The following is a 24,934-nucleotide window of genomic DNA, read 5'->3' as shown; positions in this document are numbered from 1 at the left end:
GACAGCCAAGAGAACAAAGAGATATGTCTTGGAGAAGATGCAGACAGTGCTCTTAGAGGCAAGGATGGTAAACACACACTTTGGGCTATTCTTTGGAAAGGGACATCATGCTTGGAAAAATGGAAGATCAGTGAAGGAGAGTAAGACCTGCAATGAAATGAATTGACACAGTGACTTCAGCAATGGGCCTCTAGTGTGTCAGAGATGATGAGGATGGCACAGGAAAGGGTAGAGTTCAGTTCAGCTGTTTATAGGATCACTATGAGTCATACTTGATGGCATCTAATAATATTAACAATAACAATATTCAAGTTTGAAATGCATCCCTCATTCTAACCTATGAGGGTGTAAACTCCCTCAGAAATCACTCCAAGGTGATTTTTATATGAATATCCAATTCTTGGGCTTGTAAGGAGTTGTGTTGCTAACCTAAAGGTTTTCTGTGGATGTTCAAATCCAATAGCGGCTCTGCAGAGCAAAAGAGGGATCACCTCCTTTCATTCAATTTAGAACCTCTGAAAACCTACTAGAAGGTCAGCTCTGAGTTGGTGCTGACTTGCAGCAATAAGTGAGTTTGAGATGTAGTTCTTTATAGTAACAATAAAAATACCAACGATACCAACACCACCAATCGAGTATTTACTGAACAATTAGTATGTGCCAAGCATTGTGCTAAGTAGTGCTAGATGTTAATTCACAGCTATGTGTGGTAGTTTAATCATTATCACCACAGTACAGGTAAGGACTTAGAGTTTAACTGCTCTGGCTAAGGTTAAAGAGACAGTTAATTGGGGGGGTGGGGGGAGGGAATGTTTCCAAAAGGGTCAATTTAGATATGGAGACATAAATATCAGGCTGCTAACTTAAAGGTTGAGGGATCAAATCCATCTGCTGCTCCAAGAGAGAAAGAGGAGTAGTCTCCTCTCAAAAACATTTATAGTCTTGGAAAGTTGACGGAGACTTGCTAGGAATTGAAACAGGGTCAATATCAGTAGGTTGTTTGGGAGGTATAACAGGCTCTTTCAGCTACTGGTAAAGTTACAATGGCCTGTACACTCTTAATTTCAACCTCAATTAGCTCCAGGACATCAGGGAAAACATATGGAGACAAATAGTGTATTATTTGGGTAGTGTTAGTTGGGGTAAATTAATCAGCTCTGAAAATATAAAATGGCTTGAAACCATACATTTCTTACTATATTACAGTTGAGGTGAGTGAGTTTTGAGCCTTGTAACCATTTAGAGACTCAGGCAGAGGGAGGTTCTACCAAACCATTTCTATCGAGCCAGGGGAACAGAGAAGAACCTAGAACATCAGTCATGAGAAGTATTTATTGACCAAGTTAGGGAATGACACTCATAGTTTCTTCTCATATCCTTTGGACTAGTCTTGCTATTCCAACTAATTTTAGAGGAAGCCGGGAAATATTGTCTATAACAATAAAGAAATCCTTTCAAATAAATATTGCAAGGTCCCTCTGCCCTAGCATGGGACAATATTCCTCATTTACACCCTGTTCCTCCTGTCTGGTGTAGAAAGCAAGAAGTTCTGGTGGCCTACTTCTTAGTGGGAAGGAACTGCATTGCCAACCCAAAGGCATACAGTTCAAATCCACCAGTGACTCAATGAGGGAAAAAATCGGGCAATCAACTGCCTTAAAAACCCACTGAAGGGTCAACTAAAAGTTGGCTTAAACTCGACACACATAACAACAACAACTGCGTAAGGAGTTGCATACCAACCCCGAAGACTGTTAAATGCGTTCAACTCAAGTACGACAGCGACCCATGAGCAACAGATCTGAACCTTGTCCTGTCTTGTGCTATCCTCATCATCGCCAACACACTTGAGCCCATTACACTGTGGCAGTCCATCTCGTTGAGAGTCTTCCTCTCTTTTGTTGACCTTTTTAAGCATGATGGCCCTCTCCAAAGGTAAGTGGTCCTGATCCACCAGCCTGCTCCTCAGAAGGGAGATGAATAATCCCCTCCTATGCTATATACACTGAAAACGGAAAACCTGCTGGAAGGTCAATGATGAATTTGTTTGGACTCAATGACCATAAATTTGAGTTTGGATTGTTGGGTTTTTCCTAACGTAGGAAAATTTGCCGTGATAATCAGTTTCTAGAATTCATCCTTCTGAGAGGTTTTCTCTTGTTCATTGGTTTACATGTTCACAGCCAAAGGAAATGTTAAAACAATTGAGAGGATAGTTTTCATGGGAATTGTGAAACTGTGCAAGGTTGGGACCACTAATTGTAATATGACACACATAATCAAAAGTTTTCATTTTGTTTTGTTATTTTTGTTGTTTTGTTTGGCCTTCTCATCTCCTTGGCAGAATGTTTCTCTTAGCAGATGTCTTTCTAATCTGTGTGGAACCCTGGTGATTGGTGGTTAAGTACTCTATTGTTAACAGAAAGGTTGGAAATCCAACCTCATCTGGTGCTCTGTAGGAAAAAGATGTGAGAATTTGCCTCCATAATGATTAGACTTGGAAATCTCATATAAAGCTGTTCTACTCTATCCTATACTAAACACACAAACAAACAAAATCCAACCAATCAAGAAAACAAAACATCCTCACAAACTCGCTGCCATGGAGTCACTTCTGATTAACAGTAGCCCTCTATTGGGCTCTGAGGCTGTAAATGTTAACTTGGAGCTGTTGTTGGATTCAAACCAGCAGAGATACACACAGCCTTTTGTTTACCACAGCAGCACGCACTCTGGGGTGTATATCTTGGAATCAATGGTGTGTTTTTCTCATATGTGTACTTGCAGTGAGTTTTTTGCCTCAGGAACTCAAGGATTTGTTGTTTTGTTGTTTGGGGTTTCCCCCTCCCTAGACATAATTGCCAAGTTTGCATTGTTTTTTTTAGATGGCCTCATGGGTAAAGAGTTATACTCAAGGATATTCGATTCTAATAGAAATAGTTCTAATCTGAACCAGCTGCTTCATGGGAGAAAAATGAGCAATCACCGCCTATGCCATTTACAGCCTCTGAAAACCTGCTGCGAAGCCAATTATGGGTTGATTCCAATGTCACAGCAATGTCTTGACTACTGGTGACAAAATCTGGAAGGAACTGCACTGCTAACTGAAAGGCCACACTTCTCTGGTAGTTAGCATTCACCGACTTCTCAGCAGGAGAAAGATGTGCCGTCTCTTCACTAGCCTCAGAAAATTCACTGGAGAGTCAGCTATGAGTAGGTTTGGTCTTAACAGCAATAACTGACCTGACTCTGAGGCTATGTAAAATAACAGATAGGTGAAGAGGCTGCATTCTTGAACTGACACTTAACAGGTATAAGCTACTCCAATGAACTGAGAAGGCTTAAAGAGTCATTATTGCTCAAAGCCTTTTCCAGGCTTATATCTAACAATTTGAGTCTAGATATGGTCTACTTTTTTTATCTTACGTGAGACCTTAAATTTATGCATTGTTTATTCCCTCAGGCAATAAGGCCTGGATATTACAGACACTTAAGCAACTGCTAGCTAGAAGGGTGGTGTTTTGTACCCATCTTGTAAGAAAGACCTATTGATGTGCTTTTGAAAACTCATAACCAAAAAAAAAAAAAAAACACCTTAAAAAACCCCCTGTATGGAGCAGTTCTATTCTGCACACAGGGGTTCACTATGAGTTGAATCATCCAATGTTTTTTTGCAGGCAAACTAGCCAGAATTTCCTAAGTTCACTCTTTCAAGCCATGCCATTCTAAATGAGAATGCAAAGGAGTTACCAATATTCTAGCTCTCTCCCTTCACTTTTTCTAGAATCACAGACTCACTGATTACTTGGCTTACTCTGCTAGTTATGTCAGGCAAATTTTACCACTTGTTTTATCTTGACCAAAGCTTTAGAAGGTCTGCTGTTTTATATATGTGAATTCCCGTCCTATGGTCTTTTCCATACTCGGAACAGGAAAGAAAGTTTATAGAGGCTGAACTTGGGAGTAGTGTGCATTACTTCTGCTTGTATTCCATTGGCTCTGCTCAGTTATCAGCGGTCAAGAACAACTGTTACGGAGGCTGGGAAATTAAATTGACCTATGTGGTCTCAATCAAGGCACCTGGAAAACTATGCCTTCCTAATAACTTTCCACTTAATCAACTAAGACCCAAGTCTGTTTGACACACTTCTGTGGCAGAATTCTCACCCTGCCCTTCTGCTGCCCTCCTCAATCTGAAATGTGATATTAAACCTAAACACTGGCCTTAGACACATATAACTGTATGTTGACTCTAATCTCCCACAGTCTGAATAGGTAAAGACACCCAATAATCCCGCTCATCTCAGTTGGGGTTTTTGTGGTTTGAGCTGTTGAGTCAGAACCAACCCATGACTGACCCTCTAGTGAGTATTCAGAGGCAGTTAGTCACATGTGAGGAAATTGCCCATCCTTCTGCCATGGAGCAGCTGATGGATTTGAACCTCATGCCTTTGAGATTGCATTGCAGGTGCTTACCAGAGCTCAATGGGGCAGGAAGAGACAAGGTGATTCAGTAGGAGAATTTTCACTTTCTATGTGGGACATCTGGGTTCAGACTAAGATAGGCCAAAGAGTCAGTGCTAGCAATTGACTTAGCTAGCAATTGACTTAACAAAAAATCAGCCAGTAAAATCTCTGTGAATCATGTAATTTTTATCTGTATTCAGTCATGTGACTACATAGGATCTGGTTTTGTTCCACTGTATATGGGGCCACTGTGAGTTGAGGAACAATTCCATGGAAGCTAACAACAAAAATTATTCAAAAGGAAATACAGTCACCCCTTCCTTCTCTGAAGAGGTACCCTTTGTCTCAGAAAAACATTTTCTTTTATAGCAGAAGAAAAGCATGGATTTGGGAGACCATTTAATAATCTGTGCCACAACATAAAAAACATAGTTCATTATTCCTACCACCTTCACATAGAGCTCAGGATGGCAAAGGTGAAGTTTTTTGTTCTTGGAAATCTGAGGGCTTGTTTTTTCTGAGTGTAACAAAAACTGAGAAGAGTTTTTCTCTACTAAAGACTTCTTTTTATGCACCTATGTTTTCTGCATTGCCATCATAGTATTGCTTACCAAAATGAGCTTCTGACACTTCATAAAATATCAGTCCATTCCTTGGAGAAAGGAATTAAACACTTGACATCTGAGTTCAAGATATGCTTGGAGATTTGTTTTCCAGTTCCAAATTCTGCCTTTTAGAACTTCATGGTCTGTTGGCATTGCCATTGTCACATTAGCTCTCGAGGGAGAGATGGCAGCACACTTACCTCTATCCTTCCTGGAGCTCTTTCCCATTATCTCAAGCTAGCAAGAGATAAATCAAAATGTCAAGGCCCGATCCTGCATGCACATCCCATTAGCACCTCTATCATTCTTGATAAGCATTTAATTGAGCACAATAAATGTTTTAGCATTGAATCAGGAAGGTTGTTCTCTTGGGAAATCCTGGGGATTTAAGCTATCCTGGGTGGTGTGAAATATTGACAAGCCACTGGTTGTTGTTGGTTACTCAGTGAGATGCAAAATTCACTTCCTTGATCAAAAAAGGAGGAAGGCATTAAATTCGAATGCAGATTTGAGTAAGCAGCATAGGATTTTTAAAATATAAGAATGATTTTTATTTTATTAATGTTGTTGTTGTTATGTGCCGTCGAGTCGCCTGCGACTCATAGTGACCCTATGTACAACAGCCCTAAACTCCGCTCTGTCCTGTGCCAATCGCACTGTCGCTGACACTCCCATCCCAATTATCCCAATCACTGAATCAATCCACCTCATAGAGGGCCTTCCTCTCCTGCGCCGTCCCTCCACCCTCCCAAGCATGATGTCCCTCTCCAAGGACCGGTCTCTCCTCACTACATGTCCGAAGTAAGTTAGACAGAGCCTCAGAATCCTTGCCTCCAAGGAGCCACCTGGTTTAACCCTCTCCAGGACAAATCTATTTGTTTTCCTAGCAGTCCATGGTATTCTCAGTACTCTTCTCCAGCACCACAGCTCAAAGGCATCAGTTCTCCTTTTATCCTCCTTGGTCATTGTTCAACTCTCTGATGCATAACAGGTGATTGCGAAGACCATGGCCTGTATCAGGTGCACCTTAGTCTCCAGAGAGACACCACTGCTCTTCAGCACTTTGGAGAGGTCCCTAACAGCAGACTTTCCCATGGCAATGCTCCTTTTAATTTCCTGGCTGCTGGTGCCAAGATTGTTGACTGTGGAGCCAAGCAGACTAAAGCTGTGTACAATCTCAATCTCTTCACCATCCATCCTGATGCTGCCGATTGGTCCAGTGGTGAGAATCTTTGTCTTCTTGACATTGAGCCTCAATTCATATTGCAGGCTGCAGTCCTTGACACTCTGCAGCAGGTGCTTCAGGTCCTCCTCAGTTTCAGCACTTTATTAATAAGGACTTTTATTAATAAGTATTTAAATCCTGGCCAACCGTTTACAAAAAGATTGGTTATAATCACCAAAGAGATGAGTTGGGGGGCTGGGAAATTCTTCTCTTAGGTATTGTTAAGTGGTACATTAGTGTAGGGCAGTAATTCTCAAGATGTTCCATGGAACTCTTTGTCTAAGAGAACCCTGATAAACAAATATATGAACAAGCATTACATAATCAAATAAGTGTGGTAAATGCTATATTTCATGTTTCTCTTTTAAGTATTCTCAGTACACAATAGTATATTAAAGTTTTGGAAAGGAAATTTAACACTAATTCACATGGACATACCTTTTTGTTAGGGGGAAGACGCTGTTTAATATCCATTGCAAAAAGTTTCCTATAAAGTATATTTTAGAAAGTGCTAGAGTAAACAGTGTTCATTAGTTGTTTTTGTTTAATGCTATTGAGTAGAGTATGACTTACAGCGACCCTGGAAACAACAGACCTAACCCTGTTCTAAGCTGTGACATCCTCATCATCTCTAACATACTTGAGGTAGTCCCTGTGTCAATGCATCTAGGTAAGGGCCTTCGTCTCTTTTGCTAACACTCCACATTTCCAAGTATAATGTCCCTTTCAAAGGAATAGGCTTTCCTAGCAACGTGCCCAAAGTATTGAGAGAGGAAGTTTGATGAAGTTTTGCCATCCTTACCTCTAAGGAGTACTGTGGCTGCACTTTCTCTGGCATGTATATGTTTGTTATTTTGGCAGTTCATGGGATATTCAGTACTCTCCTCAAGCACCACGACTCAAAGGCATCATTTCTTCTGTCATCCTTACTCATTATCTAACTCTCATATGCATTGCAAGTGGTTGACTTGGGCACACCTTAATCTTCAGACTCATTAGTAAAGCCTCCAAAAAGTTATTAGTCCATTTCCCTATTTAATATTTTTCCATTCCACATCTGCCATCACTCCAAGATGAATGATAAAGGACAGTGTCATTAAGATAAGTCAATCTTGTAGCAGAAGTTAAGAGATTACAGTATCTGAGAGAATCACTTCAAGCTTCTTGAAGCTTCCTATTATTAGGCATGGTTATGGACATCTGATCATTTACTCAGACAAGTCCCATGAACAAGCTTGAAATCAATGAGGTGAAGGGAGAAAACCAGTATTTTGCTAGAAATGTATGAATGGTTCTTAATCCAAATATTCCGGTAACAAGCAAAATGGAGGCGTATGCTGGTCACTGATTTAGTGTATAACACTATGTCCCTCCTTGTAATTTGCCAAGATTCCAAGTTACTGTGATAGAGAATGTTATAAAGTTGGTGGAGTCCATAGGTGTATGCTCATCAGCATATTTCTTACAATTTCAAATGGGTTACCTGCTAAGAAGATATGCTTTCTAGAATAGTGTAGCATTACACAAGGTCTTTTAGAAGTTCATCATATAGCAGAGGTATTACACACAGGGAATGCAAACTTATGTACAGATTCTGGTGAGGATATATTCATTTCCTCTGCAAGATAATAGGTCATATGTAGCCAATCAGATGACTTATTGACCACCATGATAAATGCTGCCAAATCAGAGGGCTCAATGTTGCCTTCTACCAAAGTCAGGACTCAATGAAGATTATAGCTAAATAGCCTTGATGAGGGGATGCTCATTGTTGAGTCCATGGATGATCACCAAATCTGCCAATTCAGGCACTTTGCTCACACGTCTATTGTGAAATCTTGGAGAGGTGCCAGGGGAAGTGGTTGACAATCTCATGCAAATGATTTTATTCTGTGTTTAATGGAAATAATTTCTATAGTAGTTGTTGCTTGGAAAATATTCACAAGGGACAAGTGTCCTCAGTCTGTGATTCTATTCAGAAAGGTCTGTTTAGATGTTGTTGTTGGTGTTGTTGTTATGTGCCGTTGAGTCGTTTGCGACTCATAGCGACCCTATGTACAACAGCCCTAAACCCCGCTCTATCCTGTGCCAATCACACTGCCTCTGACACACCCATCCTGATTACCCCAGTCACTGAATCAATCCATCTCATAAACGGTCTTCCCCTCTTGCGCCGTCCCTCTACCCTCCCAAGCAGGACCTGTCCCTCCTTACAACATGTCCAAAGTATGTCAGACGAAGCCCCAGAATCCTTGCCTCCAAGGAGTTGCTTGGTTTAATCCTTCCAGGATGAATCTGTTTTCTTGGCAGTCTTTCAATACTCTTCTCCAGCACCACAGCTCAAAGGCATCAATTCTACTTCTGTCCTCCCTAGTCATTGTCCAACTCTCTGATGCATAACAAGTGATTGCAAAGACCATGGCCTGTATCAGGCACACCTTAGTCTCCAGAGTGACACCGTTGCTCTTGAGTACTTTAGAGAGGCCCCTAACAGCAGACTTTCCCATCGCAATATGTTTTTTTTTATGTCCTGACTGCTGGTGCCAAGAGTGTTGACCATGGATTCGAGCAAACTGAAGCTGTGAACAATCTCAATCTCTTCACCATCCATCCTGATGCTACCAATTGGTCCAGTGGTGAGAATCTTTGTCTTCTTAACATTGAGCCTTAGTCCATACTGAAGGCTGCAGTTCTTGACCCTCTGCAGCAAGTGCATGAGGTCCTCCTCAGTTTCAGCAAGCAGGGTTGTGTCATCTGCATAACGCAGATTGTCTATTTAGATACCTTTTTCTAATGCAACTTAGTGATTTTTCACTTTTGTGCTTTATAGTTTATGAACATCTATTTTCTCTCAATCAGCTATGCATTTTACATCTCTCCTTCCAAGCACAGTTAATCAGACTGAGAGAGTTTTCCTTCTCTACTATCCACAGGACCTGACAACAGCTGTCCATTAAGATTATTCCCATATAGAGCTATTACATTTCAGTTCTCCTATTGTGAATGTTCTAGGATAATATGTGAAATTATATTAAACAAGGTGCACAGTTTCTTCATTCTCAATCAACTGGTCATAGGAAACACCCTGCTAGACATGAGGCAAGGTGTCAGTGCAGCAGGAAGGTGCACTGTTTGAACTAATTGTTCAAGCCTTTTGCTTACGCCCCAGAACGTCCTGAAGGCAAATTTTCCGCATATTAATTTGTGGTCAGACAGCAGTTACACATAAAACCAGCTTTGTGACCTGGTGAGTTAAAGAAACTGCAGCCCTAATCACATAGAAACGATTGTTATTGTTTGTGCCATCAAGTCCATTTAGATAGCACAGAACTGCCTCACAGGGTTTTCTATAGTTTGAAATCTTTGTAAGAGAAGATTACTAGGTCTTTTCTCCTGTAGAACGACTGTGTCAGCTCAAACCACAGACATTTCATTTCATGGATGAGTGCTTAGCCACTGTGCCATCAGGGTTTCGTTCAAAAGAAGTCACTATGCAGGTCTTTAAGTTTTGGAATAAGATCATACTCTTTTATTGATAAATCCTCTCCTTAAAAAAATAGTTCCTGGCTTCTACTGGATCAACATAGGAATATAAGCACCCAATAGCAAGCCAGGAACTATTTTTTGAGAGGAGATTTTTAGAATAGAGTGTATCTAAAGACTCAGTGTTCACATATGAGTATCCTAACATGACTTGCTAAAAGCTTTTTTGCACCATCTAGAATGTTTCATCCCTTTGTAGAACATCCTATCCAGCAACCTGACTCTGTTAAGAACCTTCATTCACAGTGGGCCTGTTCAAATTTGGCTGCCTTTTGTGTAACTTAGAGAAATAGGTTGGGTCAACACAGTCAAATAGCTTGCCTCTAAGAATCTATTTCCATGCTCATTTCCCAGGCTTATTTCCATATAAGCCATCATAATTTTGCAATTTTTTTCATATGTATATTTGCAATTCTTTTTCACCAGCAGCCAGGAAATTAGAAGACAAATTGCATTGGAAAAGTCTACTGTCAGAGACCTCTCTCAAGTACTGAAGAGCAACAATGTCAGTCTGGAGACTAATGTGAGCCTGCTACAGGCCATGGTCTTTTCAGTTACTTGCTATGCTTCAGAGAGCTGGATAATGATCAGGGATGATAGAAGAGTTGAAGCCTTTGAGCTCTGGTGCTGGAAAAGAGTATTGAATGTACCATGGAATGCTAGGAGAACAAACAAGTTCATCCTGGAGAGGGTGAAGCCAGGCTGCTCCTTGGAGGCAAGGATTCTGAAGCTTCATCTGACATACTTTGGACATGCTGCAAGGTGGGATCAATCCTTGGAGAGGGACGTCATGCTTGGACAATGCAGGAAAGGAAGACCCTTGATGAGATGGATTGATTCAGTCACTGGTGTAATGGGGATGGGTGTGTTGCAGACAATAAGTTTGGCAATGGATAGAGCTGGATTTAGGGCTGTAGTGCAAAGGGTTGCTATGAGTCGCAGGTGACTCAATGGCACATAACAACAACATATTACTTTATCTGAGACCAAGTATTTCACCTATCCTTCTTTGGCCTTCAGTGAATCTATCCTTCTTACTAGACTTTAACTACATGTAGGGAAACAGAGCAACGGTTTCTCTCTGCAGACTAAGGTCCGCCTGATACAGGCCATGGTTTTTGCAGTCACTTGATATGCATCAGAGAGTTGGACAATGACTAGGGAGGATAGAAGGAGAATTGATGGCTTTGAGCTGTGATGCTGGAGAAGAGTATTGAATGTACCATGGACTGCCAAGAAAACAAACAGATTCATCCTAGAGAGGGTTAACTGGGCTACTCCTTGGAGGCAAGGATTCTGGGGCTTCGTCTGACATACTTTGGACATGTTGTAAGGAGAGACAGGTCCTTGGAGAGGGACATCATGCTTGGTAGGGTAGAGCGACAGTGCAAGAGGGCAAGACCCTCTATGAGATGGATTGATTCAGTGACTGGGGTAATCGGGATGGGTGTGTCAGAGGCAATGTGATTGGCACAGGATAGAGCAGGGTTTAGGGCTGTTGTACATTGAGTCACTATGAGTCGCAAACGACTCGATGGCACATAACAACAACAGGGAAACAATGACGGGTGTTGGATGAGTTTGAGGGACACTCACTATCTCCATATGCATGAGGGAGATTGCATTATTTCCTGAAAGGTAATTAATTCTCTAAAATGGGCTTATTATACTAGGTATAAAGGGCTACTTCTTTTGATAACAGAGGCTTGATAGACTGATAGACTCAAGATTCTGAGAATCACAAAATTCTACCCTAGTAATTTCATTCTAATATCAAGCATTCTTTCTTTCTTAATCCACAGTCTCCCACACAAAAATATAACTGATCAGACTGTGATCAGGTAGAAATTTCAGTTTCTACTGTAATTTAGCCATATTGGAGAAAAATTTTTAAATTTTGTATTAAAATCTTGACCTTATGGGAAAATCTATTAGGACAGTCATGAAAATGTCTCCTTATCTACACATTCCCTAAGAGGAGAATTTATTTACAGCATTAATTTTGTCTGCTTATGTCCCCCAAATCTTCAGTACTAGATATTAAACACCAAAGTTTTAAAATTGTGGTTTCCACTGTAAAGTTCTATCTAACATCTTGATCTCCTGAAATTAGGCTTCTCTGGACACTTGATTCCACACAGCAGTAGGTGAGAACTGAGGGTTTTGCCATAACATTCTATGGACAATGGGCTATAAATTATGGACTATGAATACATCATTTTTCATAGATTAACCATCACATCTGAGAAACCATAATCTGGTACTAAATACTGTATCAGTGAGGATTTAGTCAAGAAAACAGAAGCCATTGCATAGGCTTAGGGTTTTAGAGGCTATAACATGAGGAAGAATGAGATGAGTTAAGCTCAGGGAAGATTCTACTATTGATCTTACTCTGACACACTGCAATGAGGTGCTTAAGAGCTCTCCAGTTCTTAAGAGCAGCCACAGTCAGGAACTGCTGAAAGGCTCCTGCCAATCTCTCCGTGGATAGCAGTGAAGCAGGTGCATCTCAAGAGCTTGCTGGGAAGCTGCCATGAATCGCACAGCTGCTTACCAGTCTGTCCTCAATGTCCTCTAGAAACCAGTGCTTTTTCTTCTCTTTCACCTTCAAAATCTTACCCTAGTCCCTCTAATTGGCAGAATATTACCCAGAGCTGTACAGGGATGATGATTTTGGTGCATGGAGTGTGTAGCATCTCTTCTGTCACGTAGAGAAGACTAAAGTTTAGAATATGATGTTGGCAATAATGAGTAGACAACAACCTTGCACAAGAAAATATCTTTGCTCTTCCTATTGGAGTGTAATTTTGGCCTCATACTCAGCCAAATTTTTAGAAAGACTAAGCTACAGTGATGTAATTAAAGGCCAAGGATTGAATGGCATAGAAAAGAACAACTGAAGGCTTGTATGAAAGTTGAATAGCTTAAAAGAGTTTAATAACTTCAAATTTTCTGTGTATTTATATACTTCTGCATGTATAACTTTGACATCCTTCTGAGGTAGAGACTTTTTCCATTTCTGTAATTTGTGCTGCCTCATGACTTTTTCTTTGACAGATAGGCAAGTTTGGGACATTAACCTCAACATGCTTAAAATGTTCACATTTATCCTCTTAGAATACCATCTCATGACCATCATGTAAGAAAACTGCTCTAACTCACTGGAGGATAACTAGCTCCCCAGATGAGCAATGAGGCAACCCTGCCAGCACCAAATGCCTGTTAGTCAGGCTTTCTTGAGCCCTCTACCACAGTCAGCTCTTCAGCTGGATGCAGCCATGTGAGTGTGTCCAGGTGAAACTAAGAGTAACTGTCCATTTAACACTTTGAATCATGAGAAATAATAAATTCTTCCCATTTTAAACCATTATAGTTTTCTATGCAGGGTTTTCAGAGGCTATAGATCACATTGGAGGAGATTGCCCATGTTTCTCCCAAAGAGGCCCTTGTAGATTCATATCCCAAGACAGATACCTGTTTTGGGTTAGCAGACAATTTCCTACCCATTAGGCATCTAGAGCTCCTATGTGATTTGTTGTTGTTACTTTGGGACTTTTTTTTTCAGTGCCCAGCTATAGGTAGATAATGGATACATCAACAGTGGAAAATCTCAGAGTGAAATTGTTGACGAGAAAATAAATGATAACTGTGCTATTTACAACACTCACTCTACTTGCTAGATTTATTTTGTTTTGTTTAGTGAGAGTTTGCGCAGATGCTGACGAGAATAATTTAGAAATGTTTAACACCTTCCTGGGGCAACACTCTGCAGACATTCTGACAGCAGGTGCAGATTCTTTTTATGGAAACAGAAAAAGGGACAGAAACCAGGGGAAAAGTTTAAAGAACGTATTTACCTGTGTTTTCTCATTTCATGAAGAAGGATTCCTGCCGAGTTCTGTTCAGAGAGCTTTGAAAACACATCTTCACCACCAAGGCTTGGTTTTATTTTACTTTGAAAGTTTAAGCAGATGAACAGTCTCGGAGAAAGCAAGTTTGCAAGGTTTATTATCCATCAATGTACTCTTCTATTAATTATTTAGATCTACAGAAGTAAAGATATAATAATAATAATAATAGTCTCAATTTATATTCTCTGAGTGTCAGGGATGGTATTACATAATTTACATTCATTGTCCAAGTTAATAATTGCATTAATTAAATAGGTAGGTACTTTTATCTCTATTTTATGCCCAAAGAAACTGAATCTTAGAGAGAGAATTTATGGGAGGTCACATAGATAGTTTAAATCTTAGGATTTGAACCTTGACTTTTTAATCAGTACTGTTACTCCCAAAACCCACGTACTTGCCACAGAGCTTGGAGTTTTACTGGAATTTTATCAACTATATTCTGCCAGAGCCCTGGATCTCTTTAAGATGTTTAATGTAATATGTAAACTTGGCTACTCTAATGATGCTTTATATACAAAAACATGTTGCTGTGAAGGTATTTATATATGATTAATCAGTTGAGAGTAAGTGAAAATATTATCTCCATAATGTGGGTAGACCTCAAATTAAGTTTTTGCCTCAAGATCAAAACCTGGTTTCCCAGAGGAGACAGATTCTGTTCCAAGACTGTATCACTGGTGTCTGGTGGGAGTTTCCAGCCCATCATTTGACCTACTAATTTTGAACATAAGACTATTTCAGTTTGTAGCATTTTATTTGACTTCTTATTGTTGTGTTTGAACCATCAAGTCAGAATCTCATAGCTGATCCTCCCACAGGTTTTCAGAGACAGTAAATCACCTGGGAAGAGACTGATAGCTGGTGGTTTCAAACAGTGTACCTTCGGGTTGGCAGCACAATTTCTAACCATTGTCAGCTGCCTTTAGTGTTAAATGAATCAATTCCTTAAAATCTCTCTCTTTCACACTCTCTCATTTTTTCTCTTTGTTAACTGGTGGCATAATGAGTTGCTAACTATAGAATTATTAAGCCAAAAGTCCAAGGTTTGAGTCTATCAGCTGTTCCTCCTCCAGTAAAGAATCAGTCTTGGAAATATGATGGGAGGTCATCATGACTCAGAATCTACTTGAAGGTAGTGTGTTTGCTTTTAGTATATATGTGTGTTATACGTATATTTAACAAGATAGATTAACATAGTGACTGGAGCAATGGGCTTGAGTTTATAAGAGATATAGAGGATAGTGCAGGATATGAGAAGGTTCAGATTCATTGTTTATAGGGTCTCTGTGCGTCATAGTTGAAGCAGATTGTTGCTACATCTATCTTCTGAAGAGCTTCTGGGGAATTTGAATTGATAGCCTTTCAGCTATTGATGAGCCCTTTTCTGTTTGTGCCACACAGGGATTCCTTATAGCTTGCAGTTCTGGTGCTGTTACTAAGAGGATCCTAATATGCCTGTATTGCTGTGGATGTCTGGGGACTCTCGTACTCATTGTACTGGACTGCTGGATTAAGGAAAAGAACTGACAAATCTAATGCAGTGATATGAATTGTCTTCCCTTCTCAATCCACCAAAATCCTTCTGTATTTTTTCACTTTCATTATGCCAAACAGTTTCTCAATATTTTGAATTCCTTTTTTTTATGGTTTTTTATTGATATTTTAAAAAATAATATAGAACTTGCTCTCTTTCTCCCCATACAAGAATATCTACTGTTACTATAATTATGTTATAATTTAGACAAATTATTATGTGCATATACATATTTAGTGTATATATATATATACACACACACACACACACACACACACACGCACGCACACACACACACATACACACATATAGAGATGGCAAAATTTTTCTCGAAAGGACCAGATGGAAAGTACTTTATGCTTTGAGGGCCATATGGTCTCTGATGCAATTACTCAGCTCTATTATTATAGCCCTAGAGAAGACATAGACAATAATAAGTAAACACATACACATGGCTGTGTTCCAATAAAACTTAATTTACAAAAAAAGATAGTAATTTGGATTTGGCTTAAGGCCATTGTTTGCTTATCAAGTATTTTCATGATACTTCAGTATTTGTTTTATACATATATATATCATGATGCTAGTATCAATAAATATATATAAATAGTTACTGGGTCAACAATACAAATAATGCCAAATTATATTATCATGCAAAAACAACTCATTGCCATATGTTGTTCTTGTTGTTGAGTGCCATTACATCTCAGGCGACTCCTAGCGACCCTATGACCGAAGTCCTGGACACTTCCTGTAACTTTCATCCTTTTTCCAGGTTCATAGGGTTTCTAGAGGCAAGCTACTACGGAAGTGGATGCCACCCCTGCTTCCAAGCTTGTTTTAATCAGAGAGCTTCACCAAAACTGTCCACCATGGGTAACAGTATTCGGCTTCACAGTCATAGAGTGATTTTATCTAATAATGACGCTTGTTGTTGTGTACTGTTGAGTTGAACCAAGCCATAGGTGACCCTCCAGTGGTTTTTCAGAGGCAAAGAATCGTACGAGAGGAGATTGCCTATCCTTTCCCCACAGATCAGCTGGTGGATTTAAACCATGTGCCTTTATTTTATTGCCGCTTCTTACCACTAGGCCACCAGAACTCCCAACAGGACAGAGTATAACTTATGCATAGGGTGTAAATCTTTACAAAAGTAGATTGTTACGTCTTTCTTCTGTGGAATAACTGGGTGGATTTGAACCACTAACTTTTTTGGTTAGTAGCTGAACACTAACTACTACACCACTAGTACTCTTTCTGTTGTCATGTCATTCATGTCAATAAATTTTAAAAAGAAAAAAATGGTGGGAGAATGGTCCATGATAGAAAGTTGTCATTGTTGAGTGTCATCAAGGTGACCAAAACATAGTAACCCTGTGAAAAAGAATCTGAACCTTGCCCTACCCTGTGTCATTGCCACCATCTCTGTCATACACAAGCCCATTATTGCAGCCACTGTGTCGATCTCTCTCATTGAGAGTCTTCATCTCTTTTCCTGATCCTTCAACCTCCTTGTCTCTAAGGAGCACAAGATGCAGATTGGTTTGTTCTTTTGGCCACCAATGATATATTTCATACTCTTTAGCAAAACTACATGATAGGATAGATATAAAGGTTTCAAAGGTTTCAAAGGTATAAATATTTAAAAGGAATCTAACCTATAGCAGTCATAATTGTAATCATATAATTTTGTTCCAAGAAAGCAATACTGCCTATCACATATGTTGACTATATGGATCTAACATTTCTGCTTAATTAAAAAGCTATTTTGTTGCATAGTTTATGAAAGCTATAAACTACAGATTTTTTCATCTAATTTGATATTGCAATGCACCAAAGTCTTATTTAATTGAAGTTAACAGTAGGAGCAGTGGGAGGGTGGACTCCAGGATAATAGTTATCCTTTAAATGTATTCCATGCCTGAGGAACCCTATCCTCAGAAATTCATATTCATGGTTTTAGTCACTGCAGTAATTTCCCACTTTTCTATTTTACTAGCTGTGTGCTTGCTGTACTTTTAATGTCGGTATGTAATAGTATCTCTACCTAAGGCATTTCAAGAGCATACACTTTGGTCCAGATCTTCCTGTATTATGTCCATTCCAATTGACAGTAACATGAGTGAGTGGCTCTGTTAGAGCCAACAAGTTTTCATAACTTCTTTACTGTCTTGTCTGATTAAGATTTTAGTAGGCGTAGTGCTTCTCAACCTACAGTTCCTAACGTGCTTATGCGCTTGGTCACCACATTTAAATTAATACCAGTTGAGGCAGAAATATTGTAATGCTTTCTTTGTCTGTCAGCATACAGCTGGGTAGACTATGTTTCCCAGGGTCTCAGCAATTAAGCAGGGGATTGTGATTGATTTTGAATCAGTAGACTGTGAGTGGAAATGACACACCATCTCCAGGTCTACTCTTCAAAACTCGCCATGTGACCCTGTAAGATTTCTTTTGAATCCTGAGGCCATGTATAGAGGGTGCATTGTGGAACTCAGAAATTCTTAGGGGATGGAAAAACGGAGGAGCCAGTGTCTCTTATTCACTCAATAGTAGGATGATGGCCTAATAGCCTCTTGAACTATATTATCTAAGCAAAAACAGTCTAATATTTTGGAACTGTCTCAGAAACAGCCTGCTTTCGTGATATAGCAGTTATTTGGCAATTTGCAGGGGGAATATTTGAAAACGGATAGATATTCTTCAATTTAATGTGTTCTTCAATTTAATGTGAATCTTTCATGTTTTGCTCTTAAACCTTTAGCCCCAAGTATTGCTTGTTTGGTAATGATGCTAGCAAGTGATATAATAGATAGATGTATAAGTAAGCAAATGGCAAATGAAGAGAAATTGTACAAATGAGAAGAATTCTCCTTCTTAGCTCAGTAATTTGTATTGTTGTTTGTCAGATATGCTCATCTTTACCACTTTATATTGACACATATTAGAGACATTTTTCCAGCTAGAAAGAAAACTTTCATAATATGTGAATTGAATCTAGCATATCATTATTTTAAAGTTTCACAAAATCCCTCAGGTGCAGAAGAACCATTGAATAACATCACAGTATGAATGAAGAGGAGGTTAACATGATTGGCTGCTAAGTGGAAGACTGGATGCTTGAGTCTAGCCAGAGGTTCTTTAGAGACAATGTCTGGGCATCCACTTCTGAAAAATCAGCTTTTGAAAACCTTGTGGCTCAGGGTTTCCTCTGACACACGTGATGTCTGTGTGAGTTGGAGTTAACTGGATAACCGCTGGCATGAATAAAGAGTGTGTACCATATATAATTTCTGACTTTAATTTCCACATGAAATAGATAATCTTCAAAATTTTGTAGGTAGTAATACAATAATTATCATTAAAAAAAACCCCAAAACTTAGAAGAACATGCTATCAAGAATAGCTATAGTTTCCCCAACTTCAGACTGGTTAAAGATTCCTCAAATTGGAGATAAGAGAATAACTGGAAAGGATCAAAGTGAGTTACATGGTTGGTAGAAAGGGGCTGCCGTCCCAATTCCTTTTCACCCCAGGACAAATTTAAGATGAAAGATAGTAGTGATAGAATCTCACAGTGGGGTTTAAGATCTCAAAACAGAGAGAATACGTCTTGCTTGTCCTGGGAAACCCCCAAAAAGTGGTAAGATATGGAACATTGCCCCATTCCTAGGGTAGCGAACAAGATCAATATGGCTTGTGAGCAACATGCCTGAGAAAGTCTCAGCTTCCCAGTGCCCAGGTAAGACAAAGAGAGTGAAAAATATGAATCATAAAAGCCTAAAAGCAGAAGAAACATCTGATAGGCAACCAGACTGTAGGGCCTTGACTTTGGAGTGAGGGAGATGAAACAGATGTGCTTGGACTGACCTATGCTTGGACACAAGACATGCAAAGGACACAAGGACAGATGGCAAATAAAGATGAGAACCTTCTTCCTGGCACCTCACACCCCAGAAGCAGCTGCCCCCCCTTTGTAGCTGATAATTTTTATGTTTAATATTATTCTTGTTTATGGTATAAAAATCACCATTCTCTTAAGTACACAGTTTGGTAGTTTGCAGCATCCATGTTGTCTAAAAAAAACACCATATCCATTAGTAAGCAGTCATTACCACTTTGTCTCTCTATTCCAACCCTGAAAACCACCTGTTTCTATAGATTTGCCTGTTCTGGGCATTTCCTATAAACAGAGTCATTCAACATGTGGCTTGAATGTCTGACTGATTTAACTTAGAATTACCTTTCCAAGGTCCACACTTGTTGTAGAATGTGTTTATTTTCTTTATATGAATGGAAAATATTCCATTGTATAGATATACTCTATGTTTTTAACCATTCATCAGTTGCTCATGTGAGGAATTGTCTTTTTCTCCAGCAGTTATATATAGACTCCATGAACATTCATGTACTTGGTTTGTTTTTGGTTTTTTCATTTGCTTGGATATTGTTTTATTTCCTATAATTCTCAACATAAACCCATTGCTGTCGAGTCGAGACCAGGTCACAGCTGACTCTGTGGTCAGTTCTCAGAGTCTGTAAATGGCAAAATTAGATTGTACTCCTTTCTCATGTAGAGCTGCTGATGGATTCAGAACAATAATAGGATATCACTTTTGAGTTAGCAGCACAACTCTCAATGAAGTACATCACCAGGGGATCAATTTCCTATAATTTCTGTAAGAAATTAGTCCATATTTAGGGGTTTAAAGCAACTTCTAGACCCAAGAAAAGCAAAATACAAAGAATATAATAAATTTGTATATTTCCTATAATTACTGTACTGGATTATCATAGAGTTAGTGATTTACCACCAATTCCTCATTATAGCTACATAGTTCAGAAGTGGTTCTCCAGGTTGTTGATGGTACTATCTGTATTTCCTCTGAATGCAGAATCTGTTCCTGACTCTTTTCAGCTTCCAGAGATCATTTGCATGCTTGACTCATGGCTCTCTTAGTCCATCTTTAAAGCCAACAACAAAAGAATCGATATCTTGAATTGTACTTTTGGTTAAAAGTATTGAACAAGTCATGACTGTCCAAACAAAGCACAAGCTAAATTGTTTTGAAGGAAGTATAGCTAAGATTCTCCTTGGGAGCAAGAATGATGAGATTTCATCTCACATACTTTAAGTCAGCTATGAGGAGTTGTGTGGATCATAACAAACTGTGGCTAACTCTGACAAGAATGGGAATCCCAGAACAGTTGATCGTGCTATTGTAAAACCTTTACTTGGACCAGGAGGCAGTCGTCAGAACAGAGCAAGGAAACACTGGTTCAAAATTGGGCAGGGTGTACTCCAGGGCTATATCCTGTCTCCATACCCTTTCAATCTTTATGCAGAACAGGTTTTCAAGGAGGCTGGGCTCTATGAGGAGAAATGTGACATCAGGATTGAAGGAAGAATCATCAACAATCTGTATTATGCAGATGAAACAACCTTCCCTGCTTGCTGAAACTGAGGAGGACCTGAAGCACTTGTTGTGGAAGGTCGGGGACTGCAGTCTTCAGTATGGATTGAGACTAAATATCAAGAAAACAAAGGTTCTCACTACTGGGCAGCATCATAATGGATGGTGAAGAGTTTGATATTGTTCATAGTTTTGGTTTGCTTGGCTCCACAGTCAACACTCTTGGCATCAACAGCCAGGAAATTAAAAGATGTATTGCTATGGAAAAGTCTATGGTTAGAAACCTCTCTAAAGTGCTGGAGTGAGTACAAGGATGTCAGTGTGGAAACTAAGGTGTGCCTGATACGTGCCATGGTCTTTGCAATCACTTGCAATGCATCAGAGAGCTGGACAATGACCAGGGATGATAGAAGGAGAATTGATGCCTTTGAGCTGTGGTGCTGGAGAAGAGTATTGAATATACCATGGATTGCTAGGAAAACAAACAGGTTTGTCCTGGAGAGGCTGAAGATAGGCTGCTCCTTGGAGGCAAGGATTCTTAAGTTTCATCTGACACACTTTAGACATGTTGCAAGGAGGGACCAGTCCTTGGAGAGGGACGTCATGCTTGGGAGGGTGGAGGGACAGCACAGGAGAGGAAGACCCTCGGTGAGATGGACTTATTCAGCAACTGGAGAAATGGGGGTGGGTGTGTTGGAGATGGTGAGATTGGCACAGAATAGGGCAGGGTTTAGGGCTGTTGTACATAAGGTCACTATGAGTCACAGGCCATTCTATAGCACATAACAACAACAACATCAGGAGCGGAAGTCCCTGGGAAAGGACAGGATTCTTGCACAAGGTCAGTGAAAGATAGGAAAAACCCTCAGGAAGATTGACACAGTGACCATAATAATGGGCTTTAACATAGCAGAGCTTAGAACTATGACCTCTTTTGAGTTTGTTTCTTTTGTATGGTATGTAGTGAGGCTCTAAATTTATCCCTTTGCAAATGGATACCCAGTTCTTTCAGCACCATTTGTCATAAGGCTTTTCTCCACCTCCCTATTAACGGCCTTTGAGAACACTGCTGAAAAAAACTTGGTTGACCATAAATGTAAAAATTTATTTCTGGATTTTGAATTCTGTCCCATTGATTTCTGTCCTTATGCTAGTATCACATTGTCTTGATTACTGGAAGTTTGTAATACATTTTAAAATCAAGACTGGGGTCATCCACCTTGTTATTTGTTAAAATGGCTTTCACATTTCTAGATTCCTTATATATTTCTATAACAAACTCTAGGATTAGCTGTTTTATACTGGCAGAGAAGTACTCTGGAATTTTGATAGAAATTGTTGGATTATCCAATGAGCAACTGTTGGGTTACCCAATGAGCAAGATAAACAGGTTTGCTTGAATATTTACCCATTTATTCTTGTTGTTATGTATTGTCAGTATGAAGCTGAGTCATAACTGACCCCCTTGCAGATATTCAATGGCTGTAAATCATATGATCAATTGTCCATTCTTCTTCTGAGGAGCTGGTGTATTCAAACCATGTGTCTTTGCGTTGGAAGCATAGCTCCTTGCCAATGAGGCTATCACAGCTCCTTTGAGATCTGTAGTAAGCAGTTTTTCACCACAACAAAGATTCTCTTTCTATGTATGGCCGGCATCTGTCTCTTTCCCAATCACACAATACCTTCTGCACTATCAAAGCCTCTTTTCAATCCTTGACAAATGTACTCAGTGCCCAAGGTAAGCATGGAATGAATTGTTACTCACTAAGTCCTTGCATTGAATCTTTAGATCAATCTGGGAGCACTTTCATTTTAATCATATTAAATTTTCCAATGTACAATCCTATGATATTGTCACTTTTACTGAGGTCTTTAAATTCTTTCAGTGACGTTTGCAGACACATTTTGTACTTGTTTTAATATTTTTTATTTTATCTCATTGATTCTATGATAAAGAGAATTGTTTTCTTATTTATATTGCCTGACTGTTAATATCTCATTTATAGAAAAGCAATTTTTATGTTTATCTTATATCCTGCAATCTTGTTGCAATTATTTCTGAGTTCTAATAGTTTCTTTAATGGATTCAGTAAAATTTTCTATGTGTAAGATCATGCCATAAGTTAATGGAGAAAATGTTCCTTCTTTTTTTCTCCCTGATATGAAAGCCTTGTATTTATTTTTCTTGTCTAATTGCCATGCTTAGATTAGATACAGTACAATGTTGACTAGAAGGGTTAAGAGGGGCCATCCTTGCCTAATATCTGATCTCAGGATGAAAGCATTGTCTTTCACAAGTAAGGATCATGTTAACTGTGACTTTTATGTGAGTTACCTTTATAGGATGAAAAATTTCCTCCTGTTTCTAGATTTTAAGTCTTTTTTTATCAGGAAATTTTATTGGATTTGTAAAATTTTTCACCTAATGTGGTGATGCAGGGGTGGCATCCACTTCCTAAACAACATGCCTCCAGAAACTCCATGAACTTTGATAAATGTCGATAGTTATAGAAAGGCTTTAGGCCTTTTGTTCAGAGGGTCGCTATGAGTCATTCTCGACTTGAAGGCAAACAACAAAACAATGAGCTATTAATATAATTTTGTCATTTATTCTATTAATCTAGTGTACTGCATTAACTAAGTTTTTATTTTAAAATAACCTTTCATTATTGGGACAAATTTGACTTAGTCATTTACATGTTGCTGTGTAGTACTACTATTTTGTTGAGTATTTTTCATCTATGTTCATAAATGGTATTGGCTATAGTTTCTTTTCTTGGAATGTCTTCATCTGGTTTTAGTATCAGGGTAGTATTGACCTCATTATCATAGAGTAAGTAGGGAAGTATTCTTCCTCCTCTATTTTTTGGACTGCAGGTAGCATAGGCCATTGAGAATTGTGCTTCTAACTCAAATGTAACTGCTCTTTTGACAGTTTAAATCCATACCAACACTGGGAGGGAGAAAAATGGACCATCTTTTCCCATGCACTTTATAGACTCCAAAACCTCACTGGACGGTAGCTATGAATTGGTTCCAACTTGGTGCAACAAGTTTGAGTTTTTCTATATTTTAAAAAAGTTTTAAAAAAATATTTATTCTTTTACAATTTCATGAATTTCACTAACAAAACCACCTCAGTCTGAGTATTTTAATGTGAGAAATATTTGTGTTATAATTAAATTTCTTGTTTAGGTCTACTCAGATTTTCAATTTTTTCTTGTGTTAGTTTCAGTAGTTCATCTCTTCATGGGAATTGGTCCTAATTTAATATTGCTTATCTAAACGGCACATAACACCACCACCATACTATATTGGTTGTTTTTTATTTAAGTATCTTGTTTAGAATCAACAAAACCTCAGGGAGGACCTTTGTATTTAAAAGTTGATTCTTTTTCTATTTTGGAGGAACATTGTTCTAAGAGGTACAGCACTCTTCTATAAATATGCTGTACTGAGATAACATGGGGTTGCTGTTATGCTGAACCTTGTGCCACTGGGGTGTCAAATGCCATAATGGTTACCCATGGTGGAGCTCCCAGTTTAAGATAGGCTTGGAAGCAGGAGTGGAATCCACTTCCTAAACAACAGGCCTCTGGAAACTCTATGAACTTTAATAAACGATAGTAGTTATAGAAAGGCTTTTGGTCTTTTGTTCATAGGATCACTATGAGTTGTGCTTGACTTGATGATGGTAATCAACAATAACAACAACAATAATTTGTTGATATACAATCCATTCCACCAACCTCATTTTTTATCAGAGTATTTAATTTGTATATATATATATCATATAATTATTGATAAAGTAGAATTTGCAGCTATTTGCTTTTATTTTCTGAATTTCTGTTTTGAATTGAATGATCTCTCACAAAAATGCAAGGAGTTGGAAACAACCTAAGTACACATCAACAAACGAATAGATAGAGAATCTGTGGTATATTCACACAATGGAATACTACGTTGCATTGAAAAACAAGAAACTCATGCTATATTATTCAGAATGGGTGTCCCTGGAGGACATTATGCAGAGTGAAATATTTCAGTCACAAAAGGACAAATACTGCATAGTGCCACTGTTGTAAAACAGGACTGACATTGGAGTTGGGGCGAGACTGAGGAAGATGGGATAAATAATGTATACTGCATTGAAACATATGAGAGAGAAAACTGTTTAAAAGAGATATGTGATTAGGTATTATTATTATGACAGGAGTCCAGAATGA

This window comes from Elephantulus edwardii, unplaced genomic scaffold (genome assembly GCF_000299155.1).
Source record: "Elephantulus edwardii isolate Elephantulus edwardi_28Jun2011 unplaced genomic scaffold, EleEdw1.0 scaffold00030, whole genome shotgun sequence".
In the NCBI taxonomy this organism is placed as follows: Eukaryota; Metazoa; Chordata; class Mammalia; order Macroscelidea; family Macroscelididae; genus Elephantulus; species Elephantulus edwardii.
Note: the sequence above shows the minus strand (reverse complement) of the source record.